The following is a 20742-nucleotide window of genomic DNA, read 5'->3' on the forward strand; positions in this document are numbered from 1 at the left end:
TGCATGAGGATGCAGGTTCAATCCCTAGCCTCGCTTAGTGGGCCAAGGATCCAGCCATGCCGTGAGCTGTGGTATAGGTCGCAGACTCGGCTCAGATCTGGCATTGCTGTGGCTGTGGCTGTGGCATAGGCCAGCTGCTGTAGCTCCGATTGGACCCCTAGCCTGGGAAACTCCATATGCTGCGAGCGCGGCCCTGAAAAGACAAAAAAAAAAAAGCCTTCAGACAATAATGATGCATACCAATGTTTGTGAACCTTGACATTCCATGATGTGTTTAGCATTCATCTCACCAAATTCAAGCATATAATAAGATCGCAAGGGAGGAAAAAAGGCAGAGTTAAATAGTAGGTCAAATTTCCTAAATCAGAAGACTCCAGAAATCTGCTTTCGGTTCAGATAGGGAGCAAGGACATTCGCAAACTCAGAAATGTTTAGGTCAGGATGCCAAACAGGTGTTATCTCAGGTGTCAAATCGAATGAGTTGGTTGTAACTGCCTGAACTGTGAAGAAAAGGTTTGTGAGTCCACACGTTCAGTGGAAAAGAATGCTGTGATCAATTAGTAATGTCTGCCATGGGTCCGAGATAAGGAGTGTAGCGATCAACCGTGAGCACCTCTACTTATGCATCCATCTGAATACTTCCTACACGAGAAGCTAACTTAAATATATAGCTTTAGATTATATAGCCTTTGGAGAGGATAGTGAGAACTTAATATAGGATTGAGTATTGAAGCAGCTCATGATAATTCCAGGCATCGTCCTATCATTGCAGCTAGACACACCAGTTACTGATAATGATTCTCAAGGACATTGTTGACTTTATTAAAAGTATTTTATTGGAAGCTGAAATACATATTACTAAGTTAAAGAAGCCCATCTGAAAAGGCGACATACGGTATGACTCTGAATGTACCACATCCTGGAAAAGGCAAAATTATGCATATAATAGAAAGATCAGTCATTGCCAGAGGTAGAATGGGTGGGAGAGATTAACAGGCAGAGCCCAGATTTTTAGGGCAGTGAAAAGATTCTGTATGATACTATAATAATGGATATATGTCATTATAGAGATGCAAACCCATAGAATGTCCAACACCAAGAGTGAACTGTAAGGTAAACAGTAGACTTTGGGGAAGGCGGGATCATGCTGTCAGTTTAGGTTCATCCTTGCTTCAAAAAAAAAAGCACCTTTCTGTTGAATGATGTTAAGGCCGAGGGAGGCTTACATGTGTGGAGGCAGGGGATACATAACAAATCTTTATACCCCACTCAGTTTAATTATAAACCTGAAAATACTCTTAAAAAAAAATTCTTTTTTTTAAAGTATTCTATTACCGCTGTATCCAGAGAGGAGATCTCTCAATAGAGGCTGAGAGAGGGGGCAATGACAATACACAGTTTCCATCTTGGTGATATAAAAATTATTCCAGAACTATAGTTCTGCCCTAGAAAGGTTTTGCATTGTCTTGGGTGCTTTATATTAGGATTGTGTCAGAATTCTTTGATGTGCAAATGTGTTTCTCTCCCCTTCTGAACTGTAGAAAGCTCCTTCAAAGACAGAGATGTTAGTTTGTTTCTTCTCTCTGTGTTCCTCCCATTATATCTCCCTGCAATATTTTACTCATAATAGTACATCAAGACTCATTTAAAAATAAGTTAACTACAAAAAGCAAATAGCTACCAATTTCCTAAATGGCAACTATGTTCTAGTAGCTTTGCAGATATTATAGTAACTTTGCACAATACATACTTTATCGTGTTGTACACTTAAACTTATGTTCTGAGAGGTAAGGTTCAGAGCTGAAAAACCAGCATTTCCTGAAGGTTTTATTCAAAAGTAGCTGTGTTACTCCAAAGTTCTTTCTTCAACTAGAATGCCTTCTCTAACCATCAATTATAAAATAGAGTCTATATTTATTATTTTATACATACATATTACATATAAAGATATTGAATGCCATACCTATAGACATAAACCTACATTCATTCATTATTATCCATGAATTAAGGCATTTCTCTGTTATTCTTTCACATTCAGATTAGTTCTGTGCAAGTGGAACTATATTAAGGAATAATTCTGTGTGGCTTTCCAAGTAATGAGAAAAGGGGGTTGGTTCTAGAGCTGATATTTTTTCCAGCTTTGTCAATTAGCTAATGCTCGAAGCTGGCCAGCCCTGGGTCTTCCTGATAAAAAACAGAAGGGACAGATTTCAGCCAAAAGAACACTTTGCTCTTAGAACTTTACCTACGTGCAATCAAAAGAACGTACAAGACAAAATATTCACTAGACTAGAAATTCTCAACAATTTTTTTCACAATCAACTTTATGTTACAAAATGGGCATTCAATAAATGTTTGTTCCTAGAAAAGCTAAAAATAAGGAAGTGGGTTATCTTCTCTCTTCACTGAAAAGGTAAGGAGAAAAATCGGTGATAGAAAAATTGCATCTAAATAAGGGGGAGAATTGAAATAGGCAGAAACAGTAAGTTGGAGTATATCAAACAGAATGTAATCCTTTATATCTCTTCGTCCACTTCCACCCTTTTTGGTAAATATCACAAACCTTCAAGTTGATTCTGTCTCATCCACTTCTACACTCACCACTCTTTGGCCAAAGCTACTTCTGTCCCAGAAAGATATCATCATTCTTTGGCCAAAGCTACTTCTGTCCCAGAAAGATTGATCTAGAAAGTTACAAACTATTCCTTCTTCAGGAAAACATCCAGCTGTATTACACCTGTTCCCAAATAATCTAGACCTATAAAATATTATAGGAAAAAAACACCTAAGACTCACAAGGTAAAGATACATGGATTTCCTGAGAGGTCAAGATCTAATAAATGCATAATTCAAATGACAAAAAAAAAATCCTCTGTGTAACACAGCATGATATGATCCTATAGGGGACTGTACAAACACACCTAGCAGATCCCTTGAAGGAAAAATCTCCTGGCATTTTGGGAGACTGACCATCTATATGGCAAACTGACGTGTAAAACAATTGGGAATCTGACCACAAAACGTACACATCAAAACACATCTGGATATACTAAGTGAAGTAAGTCAGAAAGGAAAATACTACATGATATTGCTTGTAGTGGAATCTAAACTATGGCCCAAATGATCCTATCTACAGAAAAGAAAACAGACTCACAGACGTAGAGAAGAGATTTGTGGTTGCCGAGGGGGAGAAGGGAGGGAGTGGGCAGGACTGGAAGTTTGGGATTAGTAGATGCAAACTACACATTTAGAATGAGACCTTACTATATGGCACAGGGATCTATATCAAATCTCTTGGAATAGAACATGATGGAAGATAATATTTTTAAAAAAAGAATGTATATCTATGTATGATTGGGTCACTTTGCTGTACAGCAGAAATTGGCAAAACATTGTAAATCAACTACACTTTAATACAAAAAAATAAACAAAAAAGGCACACCTGTACATAAAAGTTCAAAGGATCTAAATGCTTAGCAACTTAAAAATCAAATATATCAGTTTAAAAGAAATAGAAAGTCCAACAAATATTCAATAATGATATTTCAACAAAGTTGTTTTTTGTTGTTTTTTTGGTTTTTTTTTTTGGTGCCATAGTCTCTACCCAGTCAGGATGGAACGAATAGTGTGATTTCATAACAGAGCGAAGCAATAGTAGTGGATATTTCTTGCTAACACAGACAATGGCTTTTATAGTTAAAAGATATAGGACATAGCATTTAAAAGTCCAAAGGAAGAAGAGACTATGCCCTACTTCGTATTATTATTAATGATGATGTTCATTTCTGAAATCTCTCAAATTATATGCTGTTATATAAGAATATAGCAAAACACCTACTTAGGCATCCTTGAAATGGTTATTTAGAGTTAGTCAATTTTGGCAGTAATAATTCTGCCTTATTTTTATTCTTGATTTGTCAAAAATGCTAATATTGCCAATAATAGCATTCTTTCTGAAGACTGGCAAGGACTATGGTAGTCTACTTTTGAAATATTTTGAAATAGTTAAATACTCTCAGCACTTTCCTTTCACTTCAACCATGTATCATTCTTCAAGCTATCAATGACAACATATGTGACATCAATGCTTTCCCTTATTGACAGATGGGTTCTTGCATTTAAGTCACATGAGACTCTTCATGAAACAATTCCCTGAGAAATCTCCCCAGTATACCTATTACTATCTATTAAAAGATTAAATAAGTACTCAGTACTATGCAGATCTACCTAGCTGAGGAAGGCAATGTAAGCTGATTTCTAACAAATGTATTGGTACTTGAAAGCAAATTTCATAGAGGTGTTTTATGCAGAAAAGGCACTCGAGTTATTAAAGGACCAGCTGCCATTTTCTAACCACCCAGTCATAATATTATAAATTAAAGTACAAGAATTAGTCATCTATCTCAACTGCCTAGAATGTAGTCACTGGAGAATTAAGCTGATGAAACCAAGATTCAAGTGTTGTGTGCCTCCAGATCTCACTATTTCTACTTTCTCCCCCTCCAACCCCCACTACAATTACTTATCTTCCTAAATATATCAACCTGTGTCACTCTCTTGCTCTGTAACTTTCAACAATCCCAGATAAATTCCAATCTCTTTAACTAATGCCTCTCTTTTTTATCTGAAAAAGGAATAGAATCTTCTGAGACAAACTCAAGCCAAGACCCTCTTTCAGGGTCGGGGTCCTCTTTCAGCCTCATCTCTTGCCAACACTGCCCAAACACTCCCTACACCTGTGTACACAGCCTTCCAGTGGGGCACACATTTTCCCATTTCCGTGCATTTAATCACTCATGTCACTTGTGCTTGCAGTGTTCTCCTCCCTCCTCTCTTGCTCAGTGAATTCCACTCAAGACCCCAGTATATGCCACTTGACTACCTCACTCTTGGAAGATCTCACCAACACCTCCAGGTTCATTTTCTATACCTCTTGATATTTCCATTGTATTGGGTAGGTACCTTTACCATAAAATTTATCCTATTATACACTTGTTAGCTGTGCATCAACATATCTATCTTCCCTAGTTTACTGTGAACTCTACAAGAATATGGTTGATGTTTCAGTGATGTTTATATTCTAGGTTTCTACTGAAGAGTAAGGCACACAGTAGACACACAGTCTTTTATGTGTCTTTGGGCTGAGTGAATAAAGTATGGGTTCCAGAATATTGATGGAAACATATCATGCCAATACCTCCCATCAATAATCTTCCAAAAGCATATATCACTATTCTGCAAAGGATCATGGGAATGTAATCTAGCCTCTGACACTGGACATGTATTTCAGAGCACAGGTTCCATTGCTAAGCTTATATTTCCAGCTTCATATAAAAGAATAGGACCTTGATAACCTTCAAAGTGTGACTAACTTACTTAGAAAATCATTTGTCAGTCCTCAAAAATTCTTAGTAATATTCACATAATTAAATCACTTTGAGTGTCTGCTGCAGTAAGAGTACAATAAATATTTGTTGAATAAGTAAATGAAAAACAAGAATAAAATTGTTAATGCATATAAAAATGCTTTAGTTTGAAGATGTAAAGTAAAAGGCATCCATACATTTTATACTACTTTACCTACGAAAGCTGAATAATGAAATGAACCTTTAAGATTGTTATTCAGAAGTATTATGAGTCTAAAATGGTTTTCTGACAAATTCCTATCTACTCTGGCTCAGAACCGCATTAGAATGGAAAATGAGCAAGCACTAGTAGAGTACTGTCAAAGAATAATACTGAAATAGCAATTCAAAGCAAAACCCTGAAAGAGTCAAATGAATACATAAAGGAGAAAAGAAGAATGAAAGAAACAAAACCTCTACTATAACCTAAACTTATTTCTTTTTTAAGGCTTTTGAGAATCACAGTAATACATGCAATAAAGTGATTAATATCCATGGGCAAGATGTAGAAATATACATCATTGCAAAGTCTGTCATAAGGCTAAACTCCGAAGATGTTGATGAAATGTCAGCAATATATAATAAAATGCAGCAGATCTTTTCAAGAAAGATAGCGCTTTGATATTTTTAAAAAATGGTTTCTCAACTAAACAAGTGCCTGGGATAACCAACAGTTAATTGATTCCCAAGCAAACTAAGAGACCTAATGCCTGAAAACAAGTCTTTCACACCATGTACGGTAGTAATTAGTTGTTACTCATCAAGTGTCCCAGCTGTCTTCCTTTCAGGCAGATGGTAGGTTTATACTTCCTGGCCCCCTTGCGAGAGTACAAAGCACGTGACTACCTCTGACCAATGATTTGTAACTGGATGGAGCCAAACAATTCACTGTCTGGGTGACCCTCCAGAACACTCTTTATCCTCTTGCATTTCTCATGAAAATATCTGAGGTGGTGGCTACTTGCCACCCTGGGGCTCAGAAGGATTATGATCAGTCTAGCTCATCCATATCCAAAACAAATATGTGGTATGTGAAAGAAGAAAATCTATAGTGTTTTAACCTCTGGGAGTTTGGAGTCTTTTGTTATAGCAGCATGACCAGCCTATTCTGACTTACCCTGAGAAAGTATAGCATGTTTCCAAAGTAAAACAAGATGGAATTTTTTAGTACATCCCCTATAGATCGAAGCAATAAAAAGATTTATGCTGGAGTTCCCATTGTGGCTCACTGGGTTAAGAACCCAACACTGTGTCCATGAAAATGTGGGTTCCATCTCTGGCCTCACTCAATTGGTTAAGGATCCAGCATTGCTGCAGATCGGCTCTAATCTGGCATTGCTTTGGCTATGGTGTAGGCCAGCAGCTGTAGCTCCAATTTGAACCCTAGCCCAAGAACTTGTATATGCCACAGAAGCGGCCTTAAAAAGATTTTAAAAATAAATAAATAATTTTTGATAAAAAAATAAAAAGATATATGCTGTGCCAAAATGTGGCTATGATTATTTTAGTATCTTACTTTCATTTTATTAAAGTATAGAGCTGCTTTGAGTTAAGAAAAAACTTAAAGTAAAAGAAAAACGTGTGTAGGTTGGGTCATAATTACATGACAATATGCCTTTGTTACATGTCACTGAAACACTCCTTCTAATCAACAGTTCACTCTGGTACAATGAGAATATGACAGATTACAAAATATGATTTATAAACGTCATTTTAAACACACATCTATTCTGCAATGTGAAATATATCCCCTATGTCACTAAAAAACTAAAAAAACAACACAACCTTTGTTATTCTTCTGGCCCATTCAAACAATGAACAAGGAAATACAAAGTATGAGTTTAATCATTTTTATTTCATATATCCTATCAAAGAGAGCTCTATGATGACAAGCAATTCCCCCAAGAAGAGTAACTTCTCATTACTGTAAGATCATACCTTTTTGGGGGGGTGGATTTTAAAAGTTTCTATTGAAGTCTCATATATATATATATAGAAAAGCACTCACTAGGAAGTGTATAGTTCTCGAATTTTCATCACGTAAGCTCATCTGTGTGAACAGCACCTGGATCAAGAATCTTAACATTCCCTGTTCCCCAGAAGTCCTCAGACAGAGACTTTATTTTTCATTATGGACCTTTTGATGCATTTTTGACATTTTAAAGCTATGTGAGCTTACTTTACAATAAAACCAAATTGGACTTAGAAATAAAGAGCTCAAGCCTATAGGCCTCCCAAGGAGAAGCAGCACACAGGATCCCTCCATCAGGGCAGAAGGAGAGCAGCTTTTTTTGTTGTCCATGCTGATGATTTTTTTAGTGGAGCTTCCCACCCAGTACCCTGAAAAATGGTTAAAGCGCATTGAAGTATCAACCAGCTCCATCAAGATCATACTTTAAACAATGAGTAAAATCTTTCAAAATGCAGTCAGTCACGTAGGTGGGCACACAACTCTCCCACTGGATGAAGGGACTCCAAGGCCAGGGACCATTATGCCTTGTTTGCAGGCCTATTCTTTGTGATATAATACAATGCCTGACACACAGAGAAGACATTCAGTAATACGCTAATAAATACATGAGCTTGGGCAATAGGGAGAGAAAGGAAAAAGGCTCTGAGGGATGCCATGAAATCTTAGGCACTTCAATATGAAAGAAAACACCATGGGAGTTAATCTAGTCCAATCCCCTTGATAGCCAATGGGTAAATGGAGCCACAAAGCAAAGTCCTACACTGAGCTGATAGAAGAGCTGGGATGAGAACCCAAGTCACTGGTCTCTCTGCCCCTTGTTTTTTCCACCATGCCATTCTATTCAACAGCAAGCACAGATTGGAGACATCTCAGGTAAGCACATTTTCCAGCTCTGTTAAGTATGCATACTTCTGGTGACTGCCTATTATTGGGTCAGGACCTGTGCCAAGCACTTGGGAAGAAGGTGAATAAGATATGATGTTTGCTTTATAGAAATTTCTGCATGGTTACCTTGATCCCTTATTTGGGAACCATCATAGTTAACAATGTTACATTTCAGTTCAATTGTTTCCCATCAGAGAAACAATTAAAATGTATAGTTTTGTGCATATGGGAAATAACATTCATCTTTAAGTCAAAATGCTGACAAGATTCCTGGAAATGTTCATTAACTATTTAACACTTAAAACTTCTGAAGGTGTCTAATGTGGTTGGCACCACGTAAAATGTATTTAATTTTTCTTGCAAGGATGCCATCTTTCTGTACTAGATTTACTTTGACAACAATATGTGCTTTGTAACCCTTCAAGAATAGGATCCTGCACCAATTTCACTGAAATCTGTAACCGCAGACTATGCAAAGCAGAATTCTAATTAATAGTACAGTAAAAGCTTTGTTCTTCTTGCTCGGGGGGAATGAGATGCCTTGACTCTTTAAGCAGGCATCAATTCACATCACCCAAGGTGTTCCCACTCCTCTAGGTAACCCTGCTCAACTTTCTAAAACTTATCGCTCAACAGAAGGAGAGGAATGTAATGAATAACTCACACACCCTTACTCCATAAGCTTACCACAGATGTATGCCTCACTTTGTAGGTAACTATGTATGGCTCTAGCCTCTTCCAAATTCAGTAAGTTCATTGACAATAACTTTTCCTTTAACCAAAATAGTCAAGCATGTGCAAGACGATGAAAACAGAGCAGATTGAACAATGAAAAGAGGAAATAAAGAAATTTAATTTTAATCATCCCACCCAGGGATAACCACTGTTAATAGACCATGTTGGCATGCATTTTTCTAGTCTTCTGAAACACACACACACACACCCCACACCACACCCATATGGGTAAAAATGTTATCATGAAGTTTTGTAGATCATTTTTACCACTTGGAAGTATGTTTTTTTATCCTTCTATAGCAGCAAATATTCTTCTACAACATAGTTTTAAATGGTCAGATAGTGATCCACTAAGTGGCTGCAAATTAAATCATATTTATTAGATATGCAAAATTTTTACTCTTCTACAGAATTTTAAACAGTGTTTTAGCAAATAGCAAACTTTCTGAACATCTTTTATTTTAGCTCACAACATTATTTCACATCATCGAAGACATCAATGGACACATTTTGAGCACATAGAATTTTGTGGCGAGTTGATTTTTGCACTACAGTTTATGAAAGTTAACGGCTCTTATAACAACCAAAAGTTTCAGGAACAATGAATGAATGCTGACTTCTTGATTCTGATGCATATCTACTGAAAGCTGAGCCTTAAGAATCTTTAGTTACAGGTGTGATCTTTTACCTTAATTTTTACAGTACTTTGGAATAACTCACCTCGGACAATAATTGCTTCATCATTCTTTTGGTTGGCATATAAATTGGGAAGACTTGTAAATAAACAACTATTTAAGCAATTCACTTAAAATGGACAGTGGTAGCACAAGCACAGAACTGTCGTTTCACGTCATTTCATTTCAGCTGAGAACTGCTGGAACAGAAAGTGTGTGTCGTGTGTGCACATGCGTGTGTGTGGGCACACATGTGTCTAATTTGGAATACATTCTGTCCCAGCAAAAGTGCAATTATCAACTATCGAACAATATTACATTGAGGATTTCCAGAGGAAATGGCTTGCAGTCTCATACTCAGAAACAGGAAAATTGCTTGTGGGAAGTTTATTAGAACCTGAATTCTTCTGATATATCACCAGCCTTTGAAAATGTATAAAGATCTTTACATACAAGCAGAAATGAGAATAAAAAGGAGGGAAGAGAAAAGAAAAATCTAGGGTGCAGGTAAGAATGTGCCTGCACCAGCCAGGCTCAGTTAATAAGCTTGGGTGACCTTTGCTTCCCTAGCAGTCTGGAAGCTTCTGCGTTTTCGAAGGCAAAGACTGTGTTATTGAAAGAATGAAGGCTGAAGAATGAGGGTGACAGCACTTGCCTCAGGCCAACGTGAACAAGCCAAGTAGGAGCCCTGATCAGGCACTTAGTGCCCACGTGGCTATAGGGTAAGGCTCCCCCACCGCTGAGTGAATCAACTGCATTTTCTGCATACGGAAGCCTAGTGTTTGACAGGGGATGGTGAGCTGACAGCAATCAGATCTGGGTGAGAATGTCAGAGCCCAGGCTCGGCGTCCCCTGAGAAGCTGGCATTTGCTGGCCTGTCACAAAGGAGCCTTCCCACTGCTGATAGGCAAATTGCAAATCACAGCCGGGTAACCCCACTCTCAGGGAGCCAATGAGTGAACGGTGAAGCACTAATCAACAGTTATTTACTGACAGCTACTGTGTATCCCTCACTGTGCTGGGTACACGTGGAATGAAAGGGAGGTTCAGGCAGTCTCTCTCTTCAAGGAGCTGGAAGGGAGGCTCAGAGGCGGACTTCTCACTACCTATAGTTTCAGGCCCAGATGCACCACTGTTCTTTCTAGTCAGTACTTTTGGATTTGCAAGAATCCAATGCACTCAAAACACTGAAATGAAAACAAAGCAGAGTGGACCTGGGGGAGAGAGGTATTTTAGGTCAGGCCTTGTGCACCCAGCTGGAGCAGACTTGTCACAGGCTGAGAAAGCTGATTTATTAAATTTTCAGGAATTTTTCCACCGGTTGATATTGCATTGAGGGTTTAGAATCAGCTGTGGTGGGAGTATTTATACCATGGAAATTGGCAAACACCACAAATGAAATTTTGCTCTGTTGTCATTGTCATCATCAGTTATTCTCTGGAGAGCAAGTGGTTAAATCCTTCCATCTGCCATTGCTTATGTCCCAGTTCATATCTGTCACTGTCCAGTTTATGCTTGCAATTATTCACTGCACCTACTTCCACTCCCAGACGTATGCCATATTGGATAATAGGTTATATGATCCCCCCTAATTTTAAGACAGAAAGATCTGTGAGATCCAGGACAGAAAACAGACCTATCTCATGAGCCCTAAAAAATTGGGAACAGTAAAAGCAGCAGAAACTGAGGGGCTGTGCCTCCATTTCTTTTCCTCAGAGACCTCATGATGTTCCATCTTTGCTCATCTCTGCCCTTGCTGCATTTTTCTCTTTCTAGAGACAGTTTTCACATGGCCTCAAATAAATTCCTGAGCCCCCAAATTGGGGTAACCTCCCTATTCTAGGGCCCTCCACAGACTAGCAATAGTCTTGGTATCTTTGCTTCGAAATTTTGAAAGAGAGAATCTGATTCGGCCAACCATGAGCTTGAGTCAAGCCGCACAAGTCACATGTCCCTACTACAGTAGGTTCCGTTATAATTGGGTCAGGGTTCCATCTCCACCCAGCCATGGCTGGGAGGTTCCTATATCACAGGAGCAGACCTTCCCCTTGGTACTTGAAGGCACAAGAACATATCTATTACACTCAATGTTATAGATTCTTCAGTTTCGCTTAACTATATGCTCTTTCCTGCACAAACCATGCTCTCCCGAGCTTCCATTGCTTTGTTTCCACCAGGAGAGTCTCTCTCCACTCCCATCCCTGCCTTCTTCTCCCTTAAGAACTTAGTCTTATCCTCCAGGGCACAAGTCGTATGTCACCTGCTCTTGGGAGCTTTCCACAACTCCTGTCACATCATTGCTTTTTGCTCCTCCGTCTTCCCACTGAGTTACTCTGCAGCCTGCACATTTCAAACAAAAACAAAAGGCTGCCTCACCCACTTCCTGAATGTGTTATCATAAGAAGGCTCTTTCGATTATCTGAATAATAGAGGATAATTATATTTATCTGATAGGGTTGTAAGGACTAAACCTAGTATACGTGAGCACTCAATAATACTAATTATTATCATTTTTCTTATTATAATATTATAGGGGAATACATGTACAACCAAGGAGCTATAAAGTTATAATAGATACTGTCTCCTCAAAAGACAATGAATTATACAGGAAACCTATCGATTTGCATGGTTCACCCTGCTCACCCTGCTGTGTCTTAAATGTCATAACCACATACCTTGCTTTCAAGGTCTTTTACTTTTTATTCTCTCTGATGAGAGCTCACTTTTCCAGGGTATATATATGTGGCTCATTCCTTTATTTAGTTGAGTTTTGTATTCAGTTTGCACCCTGTGAAAGAAGGCTCTTAAGACACACTATCTAAAATGCCATCCACCATTATTCTCAACTTTACCCAGCTCCATTTTTCTTCATATTATTACCAAACATTCCACCATTCTACCTGTGTGTGTTTGTTTACTGCCGTCCTTATAAATATAAGCTCCAGGGGCAAAGCTTTAGTCCATTTTGTTCCTGCTATATGCAGTGCCTAGAAGAGTGCACATTGTAAAATGAATGGGTATTTCCCTAACATATACGAGGTGCTCTATAAATACTGATTTGAACTAACTAGATGTGTGCAAAAGTATAGGTACAGCTCAGTGGGTTAAGGATCCGGCATTGCCATGAGCTGTGGTGTAGGTCGCAGATGGGGCTCAGATCTGGCAGGGCTGCGGCTGTGGAGTAAGCCAGCGGATATAGCTCCAATTCAACCCCCAGCCTGGGAATCGCCATATGCTGCAAGTGCAGCCCTAAAAAGACAAAAAAAAAAAAAATATATATATATATATATATATATATATATATATATATATAGTATATATCACGTAGAAGTTGATTTCAGAGAACTAATCATTATAATCTTATATTTTTACAAAGCTTTACAGTTTATAGAGCATGTTCAGAAGCATCTTTTTTCTTACTCTTAAAATTCAAGCATTCTAGAGACACCCAGTGGCCTCAGTGGGCACTGCTCAGAGCTGTAGATGGCTCTGAGTTAGAGACTGGTGTCCTTGTCACAAAGTAAAGTAGATCAAAATGAATTTTTTTTAAAGGACTGCCATATTTGTTGAATGGGTATGTGTGTACCAAATAATTACATATACACACATACATACATACACGATTTATTTATTAATCCCAAGAAAGTGGTATTATTCTTATCTTTCTTTTCACAGATGAGGAATCTGAGGCTCAGGGAGTCTGCCCAAAGCCAAGAGCCAGAGAATGACAAACCTGGAACAGGAATTCAAGCCTTTCTGACTCCTAAGGTGATGTTACCCTCAAAAGATACAGCCCTGATTCAGGAATAGACAGGACTGGTCCATGATGTCAACCATTGGGAATCATGGACAATCTACCTCAGCCATTTGTGGTTGCCTGTGTTTCTTTCTCAAGAGTCAAGGCGCTGTCTTCCATATCTGCCCCTGGCAGGTAATGCAGATGGTAACCTCTCATCCTTGCCATGCCCTGGGCTTTTCAGGGGAACACCTGTGATGTGAACCCACTGCACTACTGGACAAAAGCCAGTTCTCCCTCCTCAGTCCCTGACGCACTTGTACCAGGAGACAGAACTCTAAAAGGGACTGGAGGGGAAAAAAAAAAAAAAAAAAAAAAAAAACAGCTTAATGGAGGTTAAACTAACATTCAATAAATTGTATGTTTAAAGCTTAATAAATAAATAAATAAATAAATAAATAAATAAATGACTTCTGGGGTCTCCCCCGCAGTGCTATTGACATCCAGATTCTCAGACCTGTGAGTTCCCATCATGGCTCAGTGGTAAAGAACCCAATGAATATCCATGAGGACATGAGGACACGGGTTCGATCCCTGGCCTTGATCAGTGGGTTAAAGATCTGGCGTTGCTGTGAGCTGTAGTGTAGGTCACAGATATGGCTTGAATATGGCGTTGCTGTGACTGTGGTATATAGGCCAGAGCTGCGGCTCCAATTGGGCTCCTAGTCCGGGAACTTCTATATGCTGCAGGTGTGGCCCTAAAAAAAAAAAGAAAAAAAAAAAGATTCTCAGCCCTAAAGCATTAAATGGTTGTACAGATGTAAAGAGCCAAAAATAATAAATGCAATAGTAAAATTTATATTTTGCTTAAGGTAGCTATATAGTCAGGATTTGTCAGAAAAGCAAAACCTATAAATGTATATAAAATACACAGATTTATTATAGGAATTGGCTCGCACCATTGTGAAGGCCAAAAAAAATACGACATCTAGCATCTGCAAGCTGGAGAATCAGGAAAGCCAGCTGTGCAATCCAGCCATGTCCTGATCTGAGTCCAAAGGCCCAGGAAACAGGTGCACTGATTATAATGGATGATAACGGATGGCTCAGCTTCACACAGAGCAAATTCACCCTTCTCCTGCCTTTTTCTCTATTCAGAAAACTGGATGATGGGCATCTACCATCTACGTCAAAGGACGGAATGCTCCCCATCTACACCAGTAAGGCTGATCTTTCCTGATTCAAATGTTAATCTCTTGGCCCTCACAGACACACCCAGAAATAACATTTTCCCAGCTATCTGATAAACTCCATTAGCCCAGTAGAGTTGACACATAAAATTAACCATCAGAATAGCCTTGACTAAATTAAATACATGAATTGGATGGGGTCCGGGTGAAGTTTGAATATCAAATACAATAACTTTTTACACCGAGTCCCTGAATTCACTCTCTTTTACTGCAGATGGAGAAGCAACGTGTAGTGGGAGAAGCCTGGATCTGGCCATCAGCACTGCCACCAAAAACCGAAGGGCAAGTCAACCAAACCAGGCTTGTTCTTCCTCACCCTTACAGACGAGAGTAATTTTACAAGAGTATTAGATTAAGAATGATAGTGGTGAGCAAATAAAAGATCTAAGATGAGATGAACAGCCAAAATTGGTACTTATTGTTATTATTACTATTGTTATTGCACTTGTTTCTCCCATCTCCAAGGCCATTTATTTGTACAGACCTAAAGAGTCTTTGGCACCAGCTTCTCTCTCTCACAGACATGTTGTGTCCCATCTGACAGGGCACTCACCTGCTCTGTGGGCTATGCATCCTTTATGTCAAACAGACCTATCTCCTGGGACCCTCTCTACTTCTCAGGAACATGACAGAAAATTCCTTTCAAATGAATTCAGATTTCTAGAAAATTACCATACATATACAAACACTGCAAAACACAATAGCGCCTAGTCTTCTCAGAATTGGGTGATTACTACAGGATCAGAAACAAATATGAAATATACAAAATGTGTGTGAATGCTCATGGGAGGGTACTGTTTTTAAAACTACTTTGAAAATCAATGTCATGTGAGTCATAAACAGTCTGGGTCTTCTTTTGTGCAACTCTTAAATGATTATCCATTTGAAAAAGGTACATTGTACTTATTTATTTACTTATTTATTTTGTCTTTTGTCCTTTTAGGGCTGCACCTGTGACATATTATGGAAGTTCCCAGGATAGGGGTCTAAATAGAGCTGTAGCTGCCAGCCTATGCCAGAGCCACAGTAACTCTCAGCATCTGAGCCAGGTCCGCGAGCTCACGGCGGATCCTTAATCCACTGAGTGAGGCCAGGGATCAAACTGACAACCTCATGGTTCCTAGTCCGATTCGTTTCCACTGCACCACAACGGGAACTCCAAGGTATATTGTATGTAAACCTACACAACACAAAGTACAGCAGTGTGAGCCCTGCAGGAACTTAATAGTGCTACAATGCTGCCCTCTTGTGTTGAAAAATAAAACATATGAAACTGAGTTATTTCTGCTTATCTGGGAGTGATTGAACAGTTATAAACAAATATTTCAAGAATCTTTAAAAGAGCATTGCACAATTGGAAGTGAGATTCTGTAAATAAAAGGCATCTGTAATACAAATCAACAAGAAGCTCTACTGTCCTTTCTAGTTTATACAGCTTTCTCCACCCCTGAGATGAACAGACTGTGGCCTTTCATCAACCACAAATTGGCAAGAACTAGACTGAAATCGGCTCCCAACACCATCACACATGCATGTGCACTTTGTTCCCTAGTGGTTGTTGGGTTTACTTAACAGGCTAAAGAATGTGTGAGCCCGGAGGGATTAGGCAACATTGTGGCGTGGATTCCATACCCTCTGCAGATCATCTTTTACTCCACAAAATCAGATGACTAGAATTTCAAAAGTCCTCGTGCCTGTGTATCCTGTTCATAGGCTTCGAAGGCAATTCTATGGATGGCAATGACTGAGCAGAAAGACTAAAGCAAGAATAAAACACTGCTTGAATGAGGGAAGACAAGTGTGGTCGTTTCCTAGGGGCTGCCGTAACAAAGTACCACGAACTGTGTGACTTAAGACAGAAATATATTCTCTCACAGTTCTGGAGGCTAGAAGTCTGAAATTGAGATGTCAGCACAGCCAGGGTCCCTCTGAGGTTCTGGGTAGAAGGCTTTCTTGCCTCTCCCTTCCCTCTGATGGTGGCCACAGGTCCTTGATATTCCTTGCGTAGCAGGTGCCTCACTCCAATATCTGCCTCTGTCATCAGATAGACCTTCCTCCTATGTTTGTGCCCTCACAGAGCACTTTCTTCTTCTTATGGGGAGACAGTTATATTAGGTTAAGGTCCCACCCTACTCTGCTATGACCTCATCTTGATCACATCTGCAAAGACCTGATTTTCAAGTAAGATAGCAGGCACGGATACTGGGAGTCAGGACTTCATATATCTTTTGGGAGGCACCATGCAAGCCACAACAGGAAGCTAAATTGTCTCTTAATGCTCTTATATGGAGGGATTCATCAATTAATTGTTACCTAAACATTTCTGGCAATTAGTTTATTAGTGATTGGAGAGCATGAATACAAGTGAGGATAAGAGGGAAAAAAAAAAAAAAAACATGAAAAAAGCTATCAGGGTTTCCGCTGTGGTACAATGGGATCAGTGGCCTCTCTGCAGCACCAGGACTCAGGTTCAATCCCCGGCCAGGCACAGTGGGTTAAAGGATCCAGCATAGCCACAGCTGCAACGTAGGTCTCAAGTGCAGTTCGGATCTGATCCCTGGCCAGGGACCCCATAGGCTGCAGGGTTGCCTCCCTCCCCCCAAAAAAAAACCTGTCAAAAGGGATCATTTTAGCTCAGGCTGTCATAACAAAATATTATAGGCTGTGTGGCTTAAATAACAAAGAATTGTTTTCTCACAGTTGTAGAGGCTGGACGTTTGTGAGCAGAATGCCAGCATGGTCACGTCCCAGTCAGCACCCTCTTTCTGGCTTGAATAAGGCCTCTTCTCAGTGTGTCCTCACATGGCCTTCCCTTGCTGAGGGTATGTGGAGAGAGAAACAGCGCTCTCCCTCATTCTAGAAAGCCACTAGAACCCTACCCCCAGGACCCGGTCTAATTACTTCCCAAAGGCCCCTTCTCCAAACACCACCTTAGTGGGGGTTTAGAGTTTCGACATGGGCCTTTGAATATACACAATTCAGTCCATAGCAAGGAGAAAGTAATCCAGAAAGAGAATAAGCCTGTTCAGTTTGGGATTTGTTTTTTTGCAGTGCTTATTTGCTTTTGTTATTCACAACACCACATCTTGAGAACAGGCTGAATTATGTTGCAAGCATTTGGAATTCCCTCTCAGAGCTCATCCCGGCCCCTTTCTCACTCGGGGAGGACAAGTGAGGTAAGTTATGACAGAAGGCTTCTGGGCTCCAAGTAGGTACCAAGGATAAAATTGAAGACAATGAGCACAGAAGTATCATGGGGACCTTGTGCCCCTAAATTTTCTGCTACAGAGGCAAACTGTGTAAAACTGTACAGTAGAATGAACTACTTAGAGCCTGCTGACAGGGGAGCACTCTTCTCCTCAGGGACACAATGACCAGTCCAGAGGTGACCGCTAAGTGAAACTGCTGAGCAGACAAGGCTACGTGCTTTCTGCTACGGTACGTAGCAGCCATGTCCTCCGCTACAACAGGGTTCATGTGTGCTGCCCCCCTTTTCTCTATAAAGAATCTTTTTGATTATTTTCCCTCCTAGGAGGCATATATCAGAAGAGTCTGAGCCTTTTTCCTAAAACCAATAACAGTTAACCTTTGAATGAATGCCATAGACCAGGTCATGGCTGGAGAAGTTACAACTAACTCACTTAACATTCACACAGACCTTATGGTTTCCAGATGGGACACAAGGAATATGTAAGGAACTTATCCAAGGTATCACCATTGGTAAATGACAAAGCTCAAATATGAACCCTGAAAATGGGATTCCAGAGCCCACTGGCTTAACTTCACTAATTCTAATTTTTTCACATGAGAGTTACTGTGATCCTATTTGTTAATTAGGTCTTTTCCACTAGTAAATTTCAAATACATAAGCCCTGTCATCAATATTTTCTCAATGAGGAAAGAGGTCCAGGGGGTTGAAAAATTTTGCCTGAGGCCATAAAATATAGGGGACAGAGGCATGATTCAATCCCATATCTTTCGGCTACCCAAAGCCATGTTCCTCTTTCTATACTGAATAGTCTACCAAGGACCAGCTACATTACATGTGATGTCCATTGAAAAATTAAATTTGGGCCTCATGGTTTAAAAAAAAAAAAAAAAAGACTGTGAATTTCAAGGCAGCCAATGAGCATGAAATGAAGAGTTTGGACCTTCTGAATTTAGAACCAATCACATGCCCACAAAACCAACCCTGTACGCACATTCATGCCCAATAGTGGTAAGGGTGTTACAAGATATAAGCAAGAAAAATACATCAAAGTTCTTTGCTATAGCACCTTTGGCTACATTTTCTATGCTCTGTTTTGTGGCCACAGCTCAAAACTATCTGAAGAAACTTGTTATGCGTATCTAAGGAAAGAACTAAAAATATACAAAAGACAAAGAAGGAACACAGCACCAAAGGCTGGTCTCAAAGGCTCAGAACCACAGATCACGTGAATAACAGAACTTAAACAGTAAAGATTAGAGTTCAGTCTCCTTTGTTTAGAGACAACAGGAGACCGTAAAGTGAGTTGGTGACTTTTTATGAGATAGTTCAACTCTAGAGTCTCAAGTTTTTACTTTATTATTTTTTCTTTTTTTAAAATAGTTATTTCCCCAATACAATTTTTTTTCTACTGTATAGCGTGGTGACCCAGTTACACATACAGGTACACATTCTATTTTCGCACGTTTTCATGCTCCATCATAAGTGACTAGACATAGTTCAAGTTTTTACTTTAGAATGACGTAAAATTAGATTATTTCTAAATGGCTCCCAGTACTAGAATTCATGAAATAGTATAAATATTTAAAGTATATAACTCTAGGAAGCCATGTTAGTTCTAAAATATTTTGAAAATGAAACTTTTAGATTGATTTTCTCCAGGAAAGCAGACTCCCAGACAGATTCACATGCAAGTTCATTAGGGAGTGCCGATAAAATCATACCTGTGGGGAAGTGACAAAAGCAAGATTTTCAGAGACTGTTTTACAGTCACAATAAAAGTCTCAACCAGCACCACAGGGGACTCTGAGATAGGATGGTCCTTGAGAGGTGTCCTGATCTGGGCACACACAGATGCATCAAGAGTCACTGGATGCAGGCTAATCCTTGGGCATGGCAGTCCTCTTCAGACAAGGGCAAGTCAGAGAGGACAATGATGCCCAGCAGCTAGGAAAATGAGTCCTTCAGTCCTGGAAGGTGGTCAGGAGGGGTTAGGGGTAACAATCCAAGGCATACACTAGAAAGACAATACAATTTTATTTGATACTCATTCCAAAGATCAATGACCACAGTCACCTTTTCTCCAGAACTTCTGATTCTAGCGATAGGGTAGACTAAGAGATTTACTGACCTGTTACAAAGCAGCTGGATTTCTGATAGGACCCAATTTGTGATATACTGCTGGGCTCACAAACCCCACTGAAGAACATGGGGCAGTCACTCAATATGCAGTGTGGTTTGAGGAGAGGCAGAGCTGCCTTAAAGGCAAAGGGCCACAATAGGACCACCAAAGAACACAAAGTGGGAGGAACTAAGCCTTTGATTCCTTCAACAAGCCAGGCCCTTAAGGGTCTCAAAATAGTCCATATGCCACAATTGCAGCCCTAAAATGACAAAAAAAAAAAAAGGCATCCTAGACAAATACATGATGTACTAAAAACAAAAACAAAAAAATAAGACAAAATAGAGTCAAAGACTATCATCATTAGCACTAAAGTAAGCCACTATATAGTTATGGAAAATTTGGTACATTGGGAATATATAAAATTAAACTAAGATATTTGGAGCACAAATAACTGACAAAATGTTAAGTAGTTAAACATATGTGAAAATGTCTGAAAATCACTAAAAGGGAAGAAAATATAGAAAATAGACAAAACACACAAACATGTCACAGAAAAGCAAATGGTAATAAACAACTCTATGTCCACAAAACTGATAAAGAACATAAACAGGCCAATTCTTTCAAAAACTTAATCTCCCAAAACTCACACAAGAAGAAATAAATTATCTGAATAGGCCTATATCTACTAAAGCAATTAAAGTAATAATCCATAACCTTCTAAAACAGAAAGCACTGGTTCTAGACGAGTTCAC

General features: G+C 39.3%; 1 protein-coding gene and 1 long non-coding RNA gene across 7 annotated transcripts in view; one reads left to right on the forward strand and one right to left on the reverse strand.

The window, feature by feature from the left end:
- The window catches only part of PDE4B (phosphodiesterase 4B), a 552462-nt gene that overhangs the window by 396811 nt on the left and 134909 nt on the right, over window positions 1-20742 (reverse strand).
- Window positions 7999-17062, forward strand: LOC146402882 (uncharacterized). 2 transcript variants are annotated; one of them, XR_014808065.1, is made up of 4 exons: window positions 8112-8250; window positions 13347-13439; window positions 14566-14627; window positions 14872-14996. It is a non-coding gene; the product is annotated as an uncharacterized LOC146402882 (long non-coding RNA). The 2 variants fall into 2 exon arrangements; XR_014808066.1 differs by lacking the exon at window positions 14566-14627 and having other exon boundaries at window positions 7999-8250; window positions 14872-17062.

The sequence above is a fragment of the Sus scrofa genome, chromosome 6 (genome assembly GCF_054392235.1).
Source record: "Sus scrofa isolate SSC_HxYL_T2T_F1_AM1 chromosome 6, Sscrofa_HxYL_maternal_Yorkshire_Landrace_v2.0, whole genome shotgun sequence".
Lineage (NCBI taxonomy): Eukaryota > Metazoa > Chordata > Mammalia > Artiodactyla > Suidae > Sus > Sus scrofa.